The sequence below is a fragment of the Zonotrichia leucophrys genome, chromosome 20 (assembly GCF_028769735.1).
Source record: "Zonotrichia leucophrys gambelii isolate GWCS_2022_RI chromosome 20, RI_Zleu_2.0, whole genome shotgun sequence".
NCBI lineage: Eukaryota > Metazoa > Chordata > Aves > Passeriformes > Passerellidae > Zonotrichia > Zonotrichia leucophrys.
In genome coordinates, this window is record NC_088189.1 from 10,170,022 (window position 1) to 10,187,133 (window position 17,112).

The window sequence follows — 17,112 nt, forward strand, 5'->3', positions numbered from 1 at the left end:
TCACAGAGGCAATCCCAAATTCTGAACTCCATGAAGAAATCTTAGCTCTGCCCCGAACTTGACCCAGTGCAAAACAGAAACTGAATTCCCCTGCAAGCATTAACAGACAGGACACCGGAACATTTGGAAAATGTTGGTTTTACCATATCAGAAGCCCAAAACCACATTACACACATCTCTTAATGAGGGTAATAAGCTTTAACTTAACAGCCTCTGAGCTGAGCTCATCATCCACTTAGAGCAATCCTCCCTCCAGTGCCTTGTAGGGCACCCTGGGATGGGCTGGCCAACATTTCACACCTTTGCATCTGCCAGCATTTGTTTCTGGCTCCTAAACAAACACAAAACACGCTGAAGATTTCCAAAGGGTATCCAGAGGGGGCCAAGAGTTGGTTCAGATGCTGCTGATGAGCTTATTGCAGTGCTTACCCCCCTCCTCACCTTACAGGATGCTTAATGACAACGGGCTGCTGTGGGATTCACACCTACAGCTCACAACTGTTCTGCTGAAAGGTGCATGGGGCTCCTTCTGCCGCTCTCCTCTTCCTGAATTACCAGAGAATATTTCCCTTCCTTCTTCCTTTTGCTTTACCTGCTGTCCTGCAGACCAGGTGTGCAGATACTCACTGGAGACAGCCAGGGAGCTCCCAGTTCATAATCCTCTTTCCTGGGACTGCCTTCACCCCTAATTCAACACACTGCATTCTAATACATAGGACAGTTCCTTTATGCAAAGGCCACAAGGACAGCAGTGCTGTTGGTAAAGGATTTCCCCAGCAGATCAGCTCTGAGCTCCTGAATGCCAGCAGGCTCATGCTCAACAGTGCCACATCACAAAATGCACTTTGTCCATATTCAGTGTTGCTGTCAAAAGAGGCAGAGTTTCACATAATTCTGCTCACTCGTGTATGTCTCAGGGAGTGATTTTTGGCTCACTTTCTCTAGCTTGCAAATTACTTACAGCACTTACTTGTGTACTGGTGTTTAGAAAATCGTCTTGATCTGTTTCAGACATCCCACTTCGCAGCTTGTCCTGATAGCATCTCCCAGGAGGAAAGACCACAAACTCACCTTGCCCTGAAAAAAGGCATATTTACCTTTTAGAATGAACATCAGCTTTATCTTTGCATGATCTCTTACCAGACAAGCATGGTTATGAGCCTTTTCTGGCTCTGAAACCAGTTTACTCAGGTAGTTTCACTGAGCAATTAGGTTTTGAAACACAGAGACAAACTTCACAATGTATATATAGCAGCAGTCAGGAGCATCTCACAGGCTGAGCCAATGCTTTTTTGATCAAGATGTCTATAGAATTGGGCAAACATATCTCCTCTAAAACATATTGCTTCAAAATCTGTAAGTTTTGATAGGGCAATGCAGGTTTGTGCCTAGCTCAGAGTACTCTGGGTTATGATTTCTGCCATCAGCAGCATCAATGCGAGCTATTGTCTGGGAGGAAAGACAGCTCTGGCTCTCACCTCCAGCTCAGTGCAGGACACAAAGCATTTGCTGTTCACCCCCCAGAGATGCAGCTCAGTGCACATCAGGCTGTGGCTGTGGTCCTGCTGTAGATTCTCCAAAAAGGTAAATAATGACATAGGGGTGCTTGCCAAGGGATTGTGTCCCCCCCAGGACTCCCATTCCCTTTTCATTGTCTATAATTTCAGAAGGAAAGTTTGTTATTAACACAGTGTTGAAATTAGCTAAGTTATCTGCAATGCACTGAAATGTGAACTGCTTCTCATCACACAAATCCTAAAATTAATCAAAGTTCACTCCCCTGTGTCCATAAGTGTCCATCCCTTGGTCTGAGAAAGTTATCACCAACTTTTTTTCTCATTTCTTCAGTAATATGGAAACAGGTTTTAATTTTTTCCCCTCCACATTTCACTAGATTCAGATTTTTTTTTGATAAATTCTTGAGATGAACATATTTCAGCCAGCAGGCTGCTTTCAAACCCTCCACTTTGATTACTGACCACAGCACCAGGCATGATCCAGGACAGGTCCTGCACAACTGCTCACTTGAGACATGCAGGGCTGTTCTGTTCCTGGCTTACAGGAGCTGTAGCTACACTTGGGAGGAGAATTTCAATAATTCACAGGCAACTACTGGCTAGAGCAAATTAATCTTCTTTTCTGTGAATTTCCATTAATAGAAAAGTAATGCTGATATGAATAAAGTGGAAAAGGGATGTGACTATAGAAGTTTTTGTCCTTGATCTCATTAATATTTCCCAATGAAAACACACACACTATTTTCACTGTAGTACTATCCAGCCCATCAAAAGAGTTCAATGTAAATGTCTATTTTTTACTCAAATATGCTTTTATGTTGTTTCAACATTAAAAATTAGAGTATATTATAAAGCATGTGTGCATATTTATGCTTACCTGACTATAAGCTATCTTTATAACTTTGTTTTTCAAATACTGCATTCATGAACAATGATGTACTCAGCACTATGAAAGACATTGCACTGTACATTTTTAGAAAGTTAATGCACTTCTATAATCAAATTTAGCCTTTTTTAGCTGTTCTGTATTTACCTGTGTATTTTTCAGACCTTTGACTAAATGCCCATACTTTATCCAATTAGTTAATGAGCAATATCATTAGAAAGGAATTGCTATTTTCCACAAACCTGAGAAATTATGAACACTGAAATAAGAAATAATAAGAAATGAGAAAGAGATAACCAACTTCAAGCCTCTTCATAGTATTTGGTAACACACAGTGCTGTTAACATTATCTCCAGTATTATTCTTTCTCCCTTTATCTCCATCTCAGAAGGATTTGCAGCTCAGGTCACTGTAATACATTGCACTCTAACACGTTGTGCCTGAAATTTCCAGTAAGGCACACAGCTCTTCTTGGCTTTCTACAGGCATCAACTGCTAAGTCTTTCAGGCCTGTCTTTAAATTTCAGCCTTTAATGCTGCTGGATATCACAGCACAGATATGGATTTACTACCACAGGTCTCTTTAACCAACTGAAAATAAAGCATGACAATATGGCATTGCCACTTTGGGGGATAGGCTGCTACAAAGGAGATGGATGAGACCTGGAAATTGATTCTTTGAAGAACACCAGGACATAGATAGAGGGAGAAAAATAAGAGGGGAAGAGAAAGAGGAACTGATTTGTAAATGTAGACAGGTCCTTCTTTAGATATCATTCAGGGGATAGCTGGTTTTACTGGTCAGATATAGTTTGTCTAATGTGACTTCACAATCATGTTCACCCCTTAAAATACCTTGGTTGTATGAGACAAGAGATGAGTCTCTAAGAGGCTGGCAGGGTGAAGAGAGGATGAGAAGGAGGGAGACAGAAAGTCAACAGATCAATAAAAGCACTTTAGGATAATGGCTCTACCTAGAGCAGAGCAGGTCTGGATTCCAGGCCAGCCCAGCACTGCCAGGAAATGTGGGTTTGCTGGAGTGAAATGTTGAATTCACAGTGCCGTGGCAGAAGGTGAGGTTCTGGCTCTGCCCCATCCTGTTCCAGGGGTGATTTTCCCCTTCCTGCTCAGACTGAGTGCTCTTCCTGAGTGTGGTCAGCAGGAACAGAAGCAAGGAGCCCGTGGGTTTGCAGCTTTTTGGAAAGAAAGACACTAAAAAGAAAGCACTAGGACAGAGGGCAGTGAAAAGTTGGGACACAGAGGTATAGGAACTTTGTTTCCCCTTTCCCACCTTTTGTTTTTTTCTCATGAGAAGTAACATGGAGACAACAAAGAGCCTGAGTTAGGTCAGGGATGATGTTCCAGGAGTCAGCTCCAACGCACTGCATCTGGGCACCACCTCCAAGAGACTTCCCAACTCGATGGAATTTTATTACAGTAAGGGCCCCATCTACTGCCAAAAATTTGCAGTGAATCAAACCACATATTAAAATATCTTTTCTTTCATTGAAAGATTTTGATTAAATAACTCCCAACCATTCTGCTGCACTTTTCATCTTTCATTGTCATCCCCACAAATGAAAGAGCATCCATGAGCAGCAGCCAGCTTCACCACATTGCAATTGAGCGCACTCATGATGTACAAATCAGAAAAGGATGCCCATGGGCCAGGAAAAACTAAAAGTCCTGCAAAGTTTACCTTCTTACTGTACAACCTGAACTTAAAAACCTTCCATACAGCACAAAGATTTGAGTTGCTCAGGAGCTTGTAACAACATATGTGAAACCTGTAATCTTATTAACTGGGGCACAAAATAAAGTGTTGGAAGCAGAAGAACTGAGACCTGAGTAGAAGAAAAAATACTATTTTCAAATGGAACAGAATATTTATACTAACAGAGGTGGTGAACTATGGGGGCAAGTCATGCTCAAGGTTTAATTTACACAGTTTAAGCTGCTCTTAGGCTGGTGGAGTATTTTAGAAGCTATCAATATTTTTCAGGAGAACTTTTTTTCCCATTAGCTCAACAAAAAAATTCACACAAGTGGATGGCCCTGTAGGCTGATACCTAGGATTTCTGCTAGGTGCCAGCACTTCTGCAGGAAGAACCTGAATTCTCTGCAAGGTGTAAGAGCCTGGCAGGAAGCAAATGGTGAATTCCTGCTGCAGAGCTGCCTGTGCAGCCACCCCCACACCAAAAGAAAGCAGCAGCTCTTTTCTCAAGACCAGGTAAGGGAAGCACAACAAATTGAGGAGAAACTGTAATAAGAGAAACATCAAAGATTGTTTCTTTTTAATTACCCTTTCTCAGTATCTTTGCTCATCAGCTGGAACTCCCCGTTGCTTTTTTAAAGTAAACAAAACAGCGAGGGTTCTTAATGCTGACCCACCTCACTCCTTTGGTCTGACTAATTGCTGAAACTGGCCATAAATTGTGCATTTTGTGACACTCTGAATAGCCTCATTTATTCTGGAGGGCACACATCTGTTTTTGTGCGCACACAACACACGTGCGCACTTGCACAAACACACCCCTCTGTCCCACGGCTGGGGACAGCCCGTGTACAATTTCAGCCCCATATTGAGATTTGGCTGGTGCTGAGGTCCCTGAGGCTGAAGAGAAATAAAGCTCTCAGAAGGGAAATGGCATGTAAACACAGCTCTTATGTTCCTCTGCATGGAAAATGTTCCCTTCAGACAAGGCTGGCGAAGGAATCACATGAGGAAGGTTGGGAGTGAGCTGCTTGCAGCAAGGTGGAGGGAAACACTGCAAAATGCATCTGTGCTTTCTCCTCTTGGAGTATGCAGAGCCAGATTCCCCCTAGCCTGGACAGCCAGCAATAGGAGAGCACAGCCAGCCAGGGCAAGGCATGGTGCTGAGCCAGGCAATGGCTGTTCAGAGCCTTGGGTCATGTTTCTGACATGAAAAAAAAAGCACTTTGCACATATATCAACATACTGTAAATCTTAACGAAGAAAAGTTCTAACCAGCCATTCTAGCTTCTTTTTTCCCCCTCTCATAAAGCTGAGTAACATGTAAGTAATACTTTCATCATGGTTGCTCCAACTGCTTTAGATGTAACAGTCAATAAATAGGCTAGTAAATTTTAATCAGCACTCTCTCTCATATGCACAGGTCCCAACTTGTTGCTCACTTAACACCTAACCTATTTTTTTAAACTCAAACTCCACTATTTTTCATCAACACACTAATGACAGACATGGAGGAGGGGGAGGAATTCCTCCCTGTGTGTAATACACATTTCTGATGAACAGCAAGGCAATGGCCTTGGCTCTCGGGCTCAGTGGGGGCAGGAGCAACCTAAGCCCTTTCCTAGGGCAATTTGGAGCCTTTTCCCCACCTCCACCTTCTCCTTTTCTTCACTGCTCCTGCAGGAGGCAGAGCAAATGGCTCGGAAAACAAGAAGAGAACTACATGTAAGTGCAGAAATTCATTGGGAAGATGTTCAGACGTCTTCACTCAATTCACACAACCCTCCATTAACACAGAAAGGAGAATTTCTCAAGAACTCTGACAGCACAAAACATTCAAGGGGTTTCATGGGGTTTTGTCTTTAGTTTTCAAGAGGGATTTTTTTGTTCTTTATTCCTGGTGGGAAAGATTGCGCCTTTAATTCCATAACCATAAACTAAATAATATATCAGAGTTTTGGGGTTTTTTTTTTCTGTCAGGCATAGCAATGGTACTGAATGTATGCAAAGTTTCCACTAAAGGTTTTTGTAACTTAATTTTCCTCCAGAGATTAGAGGAAGCCAGATATTCTGTTTCTTGCTGGAACTTGGCTGGTAGCCACGCTGCGCTCCCTTTCCCTGTCATCCATCCCCAGCCCCCGGCACTGTTAATCAGATGGATGTATCTTCCCTATATTTCTCCTGTCAAGCTATTAAGGGGATAGGGAAGAGAGAAAGAGGAGAATCAGCTGAGATATAAACCAGCCTGGGTCCCAGAGTGCCTCTCCCCCTGCTCAAGGTTGAGCTTGCTGTGTGACTGCACACCCTCCTGTCAGAGCGAAGGAGGAGCGCGCTTTCCTGCCCCCAGACATGGCTGAAGTTTGCTTCCCAAATGAAGAGGCAATGCAGAAATTCTTCTGCATAGAGCCATCGCAGCCCTGTAAAAACACAAAGTTGCAGCACTGAGAAGGAATAAAATAAAATATCAGAGCATGGGCTGTAGGGTGAAGATGTTCCTCTCTGGCCACGCCGTGCCCCTGCTCGCCTGGGGGAAGAGCAGCCTTGGCTGAGGCTTTATGGATGTGATAGCAGAGAGTTATCACAACTGCCTGGGTTTTGGCAGCTTCCTTTGCTAGGGAATTCCTGGCACGTGCTCAGGGCCGAGTGAAGGTGGTTGGCTGGAGAAAAAGCTTTGTAAGGTTCAAAAAGAACCCCCAGATCCAAGTCAGGTTTAGGGCTGCAAACACTGATTTTATCGCATCGCTCCCTCCTCCTCTGCCTTTGAAGCAGAACAGAAATGCTCAGTCCAGCACACTCCATGTCTGTGGAGAGCTTTGCCTCCCATTGAAATGTTCCATGGGGACCCCCTATCTTCACTAGGAGACAAAATTAACTCCCCATTCTGGATATCTTAGGATTTTGAAAATAGCTGGATCCCAGCATTTTTGGCTGGGTCTACCTCCCATCCTTGTACATATCAATAAATGAGGAAAAAAAACCTGGCTAACACGGCTCCCACACATCAGAAACAACAACTGTTGCATGATTTTGGCCTAGGCTCTGTCTTTGTAACCAACCAGGTAACAAATAATCAGGAATACCATGAAAATACTCAATTTTTCTAGTAATTTGAGAGGCTGTGGACCTGAGACTAGGCCCTGATCTCCAGCAACCAACTGCACAGAGATTGATTTTATATCAGGCAAGTCCACTTTGCTGACCAGTTTGATGATTTTAAAAAGCACTTAGGTTTTTAAGAGACACTCAGTGAGGTAGGGGCTCACCTGAGATGTTTTGGAAAATGCAATTTAGATGTAAAATAGGATTTACTTAGGTAATCCCTAAATTGCTTTGAAAACAGAATGTTCATGTCTAGATAAACATCTCTGGATAAGCATGATGGCACAATGGGTCACTGGACAGATTGTTCTTCTAAATCTGTGTTTAACAAAAAGGAACATCACATTCACTTATCAATATCCAAGTTTCTTATACAGGCAAAACGTTCACTCATTTCACAAAGACTCTCAGTTGAAGAAATGAGATGACGACTTCTGAGTGCACCTTATTGGTGTGTTTACTCTAGCCATCCTCTGGCTATGGTTTTGGACATGCTAATAAAATCAGGCCCTTCTCTTTGGATTTTTGGGGCTTTTTTTTGTATCTAGAAAGGGAAAACAAAGGCATTTCTATTAGCAACAGAGCTAGAGAACATTTAACAGATATGCAGCTTGCATTTCTAGATAAATGTTCGCAACGAGTCCACATAAAAGGAGGTGAGAAGGAGCACAGGAATGTGTGTGTGTGCCTGAAACAGCAGCACACCTCCACATCAGACTTGGGAGGAGGAAAGGTGCCACTGAGCTCTTCTCACATCCTTCTACATTCCAGGGAAACTCAGCTCTCCTGTTCAAACTCACCTGCTGGAGCCTCCTCCCCAGCCAGGCTGCCCTTGCTGCAACCTTTTGTCTTTCACTCGCCTTTCCCTCCTTTATCTCTGTTCTATAACCATTATCTCCATCAGCATAACTCCTTAAGATACACCTAGACATCATTTGGCCAATGAATGCATTTCACACAACATTAGTCATATTGTACTGTGGATAATTTTTATGATATTGCTGTGCCTCTCCTTGGTGCGTTGTTACAGTTTAATTTGTACATATTCTGCTGCTGATGTAGTGTCACTCAGCTGTAACCAGAGAGTGCATGATGGCTTTGTATTATTGCAACAAATTTTCCCTTAAAAAAATCAAGAAAAGAAAAGAAGAGAAAGAGAAAGAAAGAGGGAGAGAGAAAAAGAGACAGAGAAAAAAAAAAAGGCAAGGGAAAAGGGAAGAGAAAAGGGAGGGTTATTTCTTAAGAACATATTTGTCTGCTTTCTAGGATTAGTGAACTGCAGACAGGCTGTCCTGCAGGGTCAGTGGAGAGCCAGATCTCCACTCTGCCCCGCAAAAAAGGATTTAGATTCAGGGTTACATCTCAGGCACATTACATAAATAAGTATCTGCTGAAAATTTGTGTTTTGAACCAATTTTCCACAAAGTTCAGGGTGAGGGTTTCATATCTGCAAGAATTCTTCAGACCCTGTCCAGCTACTCATCTTTACCAGATGAGCTAATACCAGTTATCTGCTTCCCTTCCAAATGGTGATGCCCATTCTGTGGTTGGAGTTTAACGTTACAGATCAATTTTCAGCCCCAGGCATCAGTTTTACATTTAGATGTGCAGGGCAGCTCTGCTGAAGCCTCTCAACAGTTCTGGGTATTCAGCAGCCCATATCAGAATCTACACAAAGCACTGGCCACACTGTTCTCAGTGCATCTGCTCAGTGATAGAGTTTCCCATATGGAAATGTTTTGTAAAAATAAGGGATTACTTGGAAAGACACTGGGCTAACCCTGCTGAGTATCTGCTTTTCTTCTTCTCAGTTCTCCAGCGTGGAACGTCACTGCTGGTATTTTGGACAGTGACCATAAGGTCATAAGACTGAGAAACTGAGACTCCCTCAGCTCTTTGTTTACCTCTGAGAGACAAAACAACTGATAATTTCACCTAACAAGCAAGAGTTGTGCCTAATTCTTTAAAAAAAGCTAATTTATTTTGAAGCAGCTGAGCGTGTCCCACATGTTTGAACCCAGCCTGACAGAAAACATTCCTTTGAGCAATGACAACTCACTCTTGTCACAGCCAGCCACAGTGTAAACCTTTTTTTCACAAAGCTAGGGAACATATCAGGGACACCTGCATGTACAGGAGGCTTCTCCAGGTGAGTCTGACACCTGGGAGGCCAAGCCAGGGACCCTCCTGCTGCCCACAGAGCCCTGTGTGGGTCCTCTGCTTTATTTCAAGTGGAGAAATGAGTAGAGTAGAATGAAGGCTTCTCCCCAATGTCTGTGACATTCTTCCACACAAGAACAAACTCAGGCCATGCCAAAATTAAGGAGTTAAAATGGCCATAAGCACTTGGCCCATACAGAAGTCCTTATCAAGCTTTGCCCCTGTGAATCAATCCTTTCAATTAAAGTAGCTGGGGGGATATAATGATGTTTTTATTTGCAATTATAGCTTTAAATTAGGATCAATAGAAGCAGCTACAGCCCTGCCATGCCAACAGTCCTGAATGGTTCACAAGTTTTCAGAGAACACATTTCTAAAATAAACTCGTTTTCTCTTAAAAATAAAATAAGAAAAGGACTTAGACCTTAGTGCAAGAGAAAAACTCGAGGAATCTTACTTGATTTTTATTTTGTTTTTAGACATGAAGCCAGCAAGACCTTCTTCCCTAGGGTTGCTTTCCCTGTGGAATTTCCATGGTCACATCTGAAATAATGCAGGTGAGCACCCAGCCAGGTCAAAGCTGACTCTGTCAGAAGAGAAGAGGAAAATACACAGCTATTAGCTGTCAACCTGTGTTTCTGACTTCTTCAGTGTAAAATTGTGTTTAATAAGAAGCTTGTACTATAGAAAACTTTTGCTTGAGTTTTTTTGATAGACTCTTCCAAGTAAAGACTCTGTATAGCAAAAGATGCAATGCTTTCATCTTGCACAAACTGTGGTTATAAGAAAAAAAAAGACTTTATTAAATTTAAATTTTAACAGTTTTCTAGGAAATTGAGGCTCGCTACCTTAGTTTTAAGAAACCAGTAGAAAAAAAAAAAGTAAGCCTGTATCAAATGAGAGCTTTTCTGAGAATGAAATTACAACAAAAGAACCTATTTTTCATGAGTTTCAAATTTCCCAGCATATTTCATAGTTGTTGTACAAGTTGGGGTAATATCTGCTGTGATTTATAGAGGAGCGGCGCTGCAAGAAGCCTCCCTTCTAATTATAACTGGTTATGAGGTACATCACTCATATCAGCCTGAAATTTACTTCCATCTCAAACATGAGCTTTTTTTCCCCCTGTTTATTGTCACAAACTGGCCACAGAAATGCTGATAAAGACATTACAGAAAATGCTATTAACTTAATCCCTTCCTAGCTGAGGTTCCTTCTTTTAACACAAACTTATTTTGAGTCTTTGTTTAGGCGTTGCAATGTGCCAGGCAGCAAACATTATCTCTCATGGAAAGTTGTGCAATGAAAGCCTTTCCCGTTCCATGGGCTCCATTAGGCAGAACTGACTTTGACAGAATGTGCAAAGGAACCTATAAATCCAGTGATTCCCTCCACTTTTACAGTCACTGTGTGCAAAGGCTTCACACGTGGAGTAGATGTTTCATTTGAATGCAAAACATGCTAAAATTTGTACTGAAAAGCACTTAGGCTTTAAAAACATGCCATAATTCTAAGAAGAAAAATGCCTGACATATCTTTTGGCTGATTTCAAATTCATATATATTTTAAATGATCTATAGAGCCTAAGCTGTGCATTTTATACAACAGAATGATAACCATTCCCATTGCCCTCCATCTAATCCACGGATGGTCTTGATTTATTAGCCAGTCGTGCATAGTGCACTGCCCCTCCCGAAATTCATGCTGTAATTTTAATTTCTGTTGTTGCTGCTGCTGCTATCTGGATGCAGGGCTTGCCATGAAGATAGCATGGGCTTACCCTGTAAACATAATTGATGCTATGGAAGATAATGATTTAGGATATCATCCATCTCCAGTACAGCTTGCCATTACGTGACTTGTTCTTGCAGGTATCTGATTTGTATCATAGAGGAGCTGGCTTGATTGCTGTTTTGCCATGGAGTAATAGTTCCCTGGTTTCCACTGACATGCTGAGTCTCCCTTGATCACTCAGGTGATCAGTCAACACACGAGTTAATTATGGGTGAAGGGGTGTCTGAAGCCCAAAGATCAAAAGATACACACAAGGCCTTCTCCAAGTCATTATTCACCTCCTTAAGCATCAGGCAGCCAGTTCAGATTCCTGCCTCCTGCACTGTCCTTAAATAAAGTGATATAACAGCAGTGAACCTGAATTAGAGCCTCTGTAAGACACAGAATGAAACATTCAATTTCTCCACAAGAAGAGAAAAAAAAAGTCCACGTGGGCAAGACCGCCTACATTGGGGAAGTCAGGTATACTCTAATTTAGTTATCATTTAAAAAAAAAAAAAAATTCAGTAATCAGTGGTAGGTGTTTAGAGGTAGAGAACCCAACAGTTTTCCAAAAGAGTCTCACCAGCTTCCCTGGTAAAAATTCCCAGGTTTTAACTGGCATTTCAAGGAGATATTGTCTTAGATATTGTCATCATCTTTACATCCATGTACAAAGAATAGAACTATTGGCAGAAGTTAGAAGCTACTGGATGAAATCATTAGAAGCCCTCCTAAAACATAAAGGAAAAGCAGTTCTCAAAACTTTTTTTCTCTATTTCAACCACCTTCAAAACTCAAATGCATGCATTAATATTTCCAGAAGTTAATTATAATTATGGTCCTGGATAACCTTGCTGGGCCATTGCAGTAATGTCCTGCATTACTGTGGGGAATGGGCACCACAGTTCCACACTCTCCCTCCTGATTTAAGACCCTGAGAGCCAAATCAACTTGTTGGACAAGTCTGTTGAGCAGATGAGACCCACAGCAGCAAAGAGTTTGTGGTGTCGTGCTGCAGCCACAGGATTGTGTGGGCAGAAAGAACAATCTCCCCAGCAGTAATTACCTGAACTCACTTGGTACCAGCTCAACACCTGCACCACTGAGCTACACCTGTATTTGTCCACCAAGACTGGTTTCTCCACCTTTGTGGTTTTCATGTTCCTCTATTAAAGGGAAGGCAACTGAGCTATACACCTCAAAGGATTTATTTCCTAAAATAACATTGTGATTCCTCCAAAAAGTCACGCTGCCTTTATTTTGGAGGCAAAAGGAACCAAATCTCGCTGAGTTGCAGGTTTGGAGAGATACTTTGTAAGGTCAAACCCTCAAAGGGCTTCAGTGCAAGTGTAACTCAGTGCACACAGTCCCACATATGCTTTCTTCCATATGCAAATAAATGCTATGGATGCACAGCCCACTTGCACGTATCTGCACATGCCAAAGGGATTTACACATGTTAATACTTGGAAAGCAAAGTGAGAATGTATATAAAATGGCATGCACAAAGTGCATTCATCCATGTGCATATCCCTCTGGAGGCAGCACTACTTGGATGTGTTTCTAAGAGGAAAAAACAGTTAAAAATTGATATGTCGCCCTCTCTCCAAAACCTAATGATTACAGTCTGTTAATTGCACCGCATCTGCTGGAACTTTCAGCGAATAAATTGTGGACCTGATCTATTATTTACAATACCAACAGAAACTGCAAATAATGTTTTAAAGTCCCACATATGCAGAGTGGTTGCAGAAGCAAACTATGCCATGCTGTCCCTATCCTGTCACTTCCCCAAGCAGGTACCATATATTGTGACAAAGCTGCTATAATAACCTTTTCTAAATTTTACTTTCTGCAGATGGAGAGAAAGCAGTGAGAGAACATAAAGACTCACATAAAGGAAAAGAACACTTAAAAGATGTTCAAAATATCATGTACAATTAGTCTTAGAGTAGCCCTGCAATGCTCTAGGCCTTGTCTTGCCATTGTTTTGAGCCAAGATTCCCACAGACTGGGATTCACTCGTTGCCTTTGGAAATAGGTATATGGCAGGGGCTGCTGGGGAGAGTTATCTTAGCACAGCTATGCCTTGAATTTAGGCTGTAATTGTGGCATCTCTTCTCCTGGTGTGAAATCCATATGGATTTGCTGAATTCCCATGTTTTTTAGGGCATTTGAACACTGGTACAAATACAGAGTCGCTGATGTGTTCTGCCTTGCACAGAGCCCTGAACCACAGCTCATTTCCCATCACCTCCTGTTCTCTACAAGCATTACCTGGCATTGCCATTGCTGTGGTTTCTCCAGTAGAACAATTCATCCTTGAAGCAAATAACTGATTTTTTTCCCCCCCAAGAGCTGCCCCAGCAAACAATGTGAGGTTTGAAAGTCAAGTTGTATCCCCTCTTCCTTGGCTTTCTCAAACCAGTACCAACATCTCCCCAGAGCAAATGGCAAAATGGCAATTGTCTGGTGTAAACTGGAGCAGAATTGCTACCTTCTGCTGTGCAACAGGAACAAGAGTTTTGCACTCATTATTATTACTATGAGACCTGAGCATTAGTTAGCTGGCCTCGTTACACAACTCCAGCCAGCCCACTTATCCACCAGAAAGCAAATAACCACTCAGGCTGAAGTTTATGAAACTTCTGGGATTCACAAATGTGTTTCGTGGATTTCTGGCAGTTGTCTGAATGTTCACAAATAATGTGATGCCAGTAATCACAGCAAGTCAAAGCTTGACACTTCTATTCATAAATCAGGAGATGTTTTATTTTTACTGCTTGAACATTTCTGTTCCCAAGCACGATTGGATTTGAACCATCAAGTTGGAGGTGAAAGGACCTTTATTTAATGTATTTGTTTAGGTTTATATGAAATATAAAAAAGTGTCTATGCAGGACTCTAGCCACCTTTACCATATATTAAAAAAACCAGGCCAACTCACACAGACAAAAATAAACTTAGTAACTTTCAAAAGGAAAAAAAAGGCACAAAAAAGGCCCTTGGGCAGAGACCTCAAATCTTTCTATATAAACCAAATGCTTTTGCAGACACTGTTTCTCTCATCTCCAGAGCCTGGGACATGAAGGGATGTGTCCCTCAGGTTAGGAGAATTGGGACTGTCCCAGGCCAGGGTGGATAGGGAGCACTCAGTCATGCTGCTGCTGAGCAGATCTAGCCAGTATTCTCTCCTTTAAACCAAGAGGACTCCAGCCAAAATGCCTCTGTGGCTTGCAGCTGCAGCACTATCACTAGGGAGACAGAGCAATCTATTAAGCAAAGAGGTTCCAAGATCCAGGACTTGATGCCAAGAGCTATTTTAGCCTCCCCAGCAAGGCTGCAGACACAGGGCAGGACTGCTGGGGGTGGAAACTCCCCCTCAGCACCCCATGGGCACAGAGAGCACCCACAGCCCACCCTGCCCAGTGCTCCCCTCCTCAGGCTGCCCCTGACCCCAGCCACCCCTGGCACAGGGACTTCTCCCACTCATACATTGTGAAATACTTTCATTCAACCAGCTCCTCCTTCCACAGCCAGAAAATAGTCAAGTTATCACTCAAAGAGTAGAATGTGGAAGAGAAAACCAACTTATGGACTTTGAAGCCTAAATCAATATGAATCCATTAGGATTTTCTACCACAAGTCAGATTGTCCTGGCCAACCAGGTTGTGTCCTTCTGCTGCTGGCATCAGCCAAGACCACCATCCACTGTCCCACCATCCACTGTCCCACCTAGCATCCTCCTTCCTTTCAGTCTCCTTTTGGAGTGTGGACAGGTACATGTGGGAAGGCAGGGACAGAGGAGTGAGACATACCTTTATAAAATTGCCTTTTCTCCTCAGAAAGGAGTAGAATGTAGTCAGAATGTAGTCAGAATTCACAAACCTTTTAGTGACAGCTTGGTCTCTTCAGAGACAGTCTCAGTTCTCCTAGAGACATCCCTTCACAAAAGTGACAGAGGATGAGCTCTTTACTCTTTTAAATGCTGCAGAAAGGAAGTGCCCAAAAGGTTGCAAACAGTTGTCACTCTGACATGCTGTAGGTGATATTTTTCAAAACCAAAACACCATGTCTATGTTTTTCATTCAAAGCTGTCAAATTTTGGAAAGGTTTCTGTTCAATACATTGAGCAGAGGTTTCTCTTGGACAAGAATTGCCAGTAGGAGACAGGTTAAAGCCCAACAAGCCTGTCCCTTCCATCCATCCTGCCTCTCAGAAAGAGCTGCATCCCATCTCTGCCAGGAGAGAGGGGAGGCTGCATGCAGGAGAAAAACTCTGTTCCTGAGGCTCTGCTCTGGCCAGAGTAGATTTGGATCAGGATCAGGATCCAGCGCAACAAGGCATTGAGAGCACAGTCAAACTTCCTCCCTCCAAGCATCTGAAAAGCAACCTGACAGGATTTTCTCCTGGACAGCTCAGCATCTGAACAGGCCAGTTAATGAAAAGCACCTCCCAACTGCAATGACATCCTGCTGCCTCCTGACACTTGCCACTTCCATAACACCATTTACAGCTCCATTGTTGTAACAGGAAGCCCTGAGGAGGAACTGGCTCCTACAACATGTTGCCATCACATTTTAGCCAAGGCTGAGTGTAGCTGCAAATCTCTACAAAATCCAGCGGAGATCTATTAAATGCATAATTTCCCTGGCACTAAAATGTTATTCTTTTAGCAGGTCTGCTTCTTCCCTGGGATTCTGATGAAGTGTGCTCTGCTGTACTATGAAATACACCATGTCTGGGTGTGATACACACAAAACATCTTTGTTTAACACAGCTTGTCTTTTATCATGTCACTTTTCTATTGGATTTCTTTTCTGTGCACTGGAAGCACATCCTTGTGACAGTTACACTCTTTTCCTGGGAGACTTTGCTGTGTGACCTGCAGTGTCACAGGCAGGACCAGATCCTGCCCAAAAGCACAGGCTGGGCAACTTGATACAACAGAAAGGAATATGGAACAAATAAAGAACCAGGGAAAGCAATACAACACTCCTATCCAAGTGGGCTACAGAGGCAATTTCCAGCCTGAAACACAGATTCGAAACAAAAAAAAACCCTGAACTGCTATTTCCTGTATGACACTCATAATTACCTTTCTACACACTTACCAGAGTCAGCATGAGAGCTCAAGAAATCCGGGGATGCCACTAGCACATCCACTTTGCTAGGAAGAGGCAATGTGGAAACAAAGCACAAACCAACCCCGCCAAGCTGGAGTACATCCCCCTCACAACTGTCACTGGTAATTCCTTCCAGATCCTTCAGAAACTGCAAAGAGGAACACATGGTAAATAAAGCTGCTTGGCAGAGGAGGATTCATTTTTCTGCTTCATTGTGGCCTTCTGCAAACACCTGGCAGGATAAAGTCCCATGAGATACTTGCTCTGAAAACTCCCAACTGCTGCACCAGTGTGGTGAACTGGTCCAGCAGAGCTCCACCAAGAGCTGGGTGGTACAGAGAGATTTCTCTCTTTTGGCAGGGGTGAACGTCAGAGCAGCCCAGCCATTTTGCACAACCTGCCCTGTGGCTGCCTTCATTGAAACAGGAGATGTTCCCCATTCCCAACCCTTTATGCATCCTTGTTTCCATCTGCAGTGCTCCCTGAGCAGCTCAGCATCTGGGCATGTCCCCACCTGAGCTGGGCTGCACACCAAGCACAGCCCAGCTCTGCTTGGGCTCCACAAACAGGTGTTCATCTCCCCCAGTGCCTTGCAGGAGCTGCAGGTGAGTACCAAGCACTCCCAGGTGGGTGTGCTCCTCCCAGAACCTGCTGCTGGGGCTCCTCTGAGCCAAACCACACCACAGCAATGCCCCTGCTGCTTCACTGAGTTACTCAGCACATCCTGAACTCCTGCAGAAATTCCACTGCTCAACCAGAGGGCTTCAAATTAACACTTGCCATACCCCAGAAAGACTCTGTTCTTCACCTCTCCTCCTGTCAAAGCCTTGTTGC

General features: G+C 43.1%; 1 long non-coding RNA gene across 1 annotated transcript in view; it reads right to left on the bottom strand.

Annotated features, from left to right (window-relative positions):
- Positions 1-293: 293 nt before the first annotated feature.
- Positions 294-17,112, bottom strand: part of LOC135456447 (uncharacterized) — an 86,016-nt gene continuing 69,197 nt past the window's right edge. The window contains exons 2-4 of the long non-coding RNA XR_010442551.1: positions 9,834-9,962; positions 971-1,077; positions 294-864 (exon numbers count right to left, since the gene is read on the bottom strand). This is a non-coding gene — a long non-coding RNA (uncharacterized LOC135456447). The remainder of the gene's footprint in view (positions 865-970; positions 1,078-9,833; positions 9,963-17,112) is intronic.